This window comes from Colius striatus, chromosome 18 (genome assembly GCF_028858725.1).
Source record: "Colius striatus isolate bColStr4 chromosome 18, bColStr4.1.hap1, whole genome shotgun sequence".
In the NCBI taxonomy this organism is placed as follows: domain Eukaryota; kingdom Metazoa; phylum Chordata; class Aves; order Coliiformes; family Coliidae; genus Colius; species Colius striatus.
Window position 1 is genome coordinate 10,989,723 of NC_084776.1, and position 2,154 is coordinate 10,991,876.

Genomic DNA, 2,154 nt, shown 5'->3' on the forward strand with positions numbered 1-2,154 from the left:
TGGAGGCTCCTGCCTTGGAGAGCTTCAAGACCCACCTGGACACGTTCCTGTGTGACTTGATCTAGGTGGGAGCTGCTTCTGCAGGGGGTTGGGCTGGATGAGCTCTAACGGTCCCTTCCAACCCCCCCATGCTGTGATTCTATGACTTCGTGCTTCACATCACCCTCTCCTCCAGGACACCCCCAAACACTGCACCCCACATTATGAACCCACACACATCCCCCCACCACTGAGGGGTGGAGTTTCTAAATCCCTCTGGAGATGTGGCACCGCTCAGACAAGAGCCCTGATGCTCAAAGCCCTGATGGGCAGCACTTCAGCTGTACATCCCTGCAGGGGGCCAGGGGGGTCTGCTCTGTGTGGTACCCACCTGAGCAGTGCCAGCTCCAGTCAGCCTTTCCATCACCCAACAGTCACAGCAGAGCTGCGAGGGGCTGGTGGGACTGAGGAGGCTGCAAAGTACAAGACACCTCTGGGAAAAGCCACTGAAAGCAGCTCAGCAGAGCTGGGCTGGGTCTGGTGACGCTGCAGTTGCAGAGGCCTGTGGTGGGTGACAGGAGAAGCATGGGACGTGCTCACATCCACAGTGTGTGGGAAACCAGAGCAGCAACCCAGCTCAATGGGCTCAACCCACAGTTCCTGAGTGCCCTACTGCTGCTCTGGCAGGGTGTTGCACTGGATGAGCTTTCGAGGTCCCTTGCAGCCCTTGAGATTCTGTGATGCTGTGATTTGCTGTCTGAGGTGTTGCTTCCACTGCCCACTGCCTGCAGGTGCCTACACAGGAACAGCTCGGGGCTGACCCTGCGAGCTCTGCACGCTCCAGCAGCTGGGTGCTACAGTGAGGTGCAGGGCTTTCTGTTGCCCAAAGACAACACAGCTCTGCTTCTGTTAGTAGTTCAAGGAGCAGATCACCTCTGCTGCCACTTTGCTCTGAAGATGCTCCAGTGGAGCCAGCAGAACCTCCAACAGGAACAAGAAGGCATCAGACACACATGGGAATCCATCAGAACCTCCTGATGGATTCAGGAGCTGAGCTCCATAGAGAGCCCCACCACCAGTCCCAACTCACCAAAGCCTCTGGTTCCACCTGAGGGGAAGGATCTCCAGGTTACTGTACCTGGGTTGATGGCCAAGTTCCCACAGCTCCTGTCCTGCCTGCCAGCCCTGCCTGTGCCCCGGGGAGGTATCCAGCTGTGCCAGGGCTGCCAGCAACACCCCAACCCTGGACACCCCTGACTCCCCCCTGCTTTCTACAGCCATCCTCCTGGGCAGAGCTGCACTCCTTCCTGGCTGGAGGCGAATGCTGCTCCTTGGGAGAGACCAAAAATCCACAAGGGCTGAGAGGGCTAAAGCTGATGCTCCCCCCAAGTCCTGCACTCTGGACTGCTCCAGGCTGCTGCAGGGCAGCACTGACCTGTGCTGGGGATGGGGACTCACCCCCAGCAGAGAGCCAGGGCTGGGGATTCACCCTGAACAGAGCCCCAGAGCTCTCCCACAGCTCCTTGGGCACCTTTGGCACTCCTGTAGCTGCCTCCCACCAGTCACCTGGATGGGCACCCTACGTGTCACAGCCAGACACACACACTCACCTCTGCCCTTGTCCTGCAGTAAAGATTTAAAATGCATAAAGGGATTGAGGGGAAGAGCCTCCTCAGTGAAAGGTGAGAAGGAGAAGTGGGCTGAGGAGCCAGCTCTGCTGAGGAGCCAGCTCTGCTGAGGAGACAGCCCTGCTGAGGAGACAGCCCTGCTGAAGCCATCTCTGCTGGGGAGACAGCCCTGCTGAAGCCATCTCTGCTGAGGAGTCAGCCCTGCTGAGGAGCCATCTCTGCTGAGGAGCCAGCCCTGCTGAGGAGACAGCCCTGCTGAGGAGTCAGCCCTGCTGAAGCCATCTCTGCTGAGGAGCCAGCCCTGCTGAGGAGACAGCCCTGCTGAGGAGTCAGCCCTGCTGAAGCCATCTCTGCTGAGGAGACAGCCCTGCTGAGGAGACAGCCCTGCTGAGGAGCCCTGCAGCTCCTCGGTGGGCAGGGCAATGTGTGCCCCATGGCTGGGGTGAAGTGGCCGCAGGGAGATGCCCAACCCCTCTCCCCTCCCCTCCCCTGAGAAACTGCCCCAGCGCTGACCCAAAGCTGTGGGACGAGGAAGCACACCACCTGA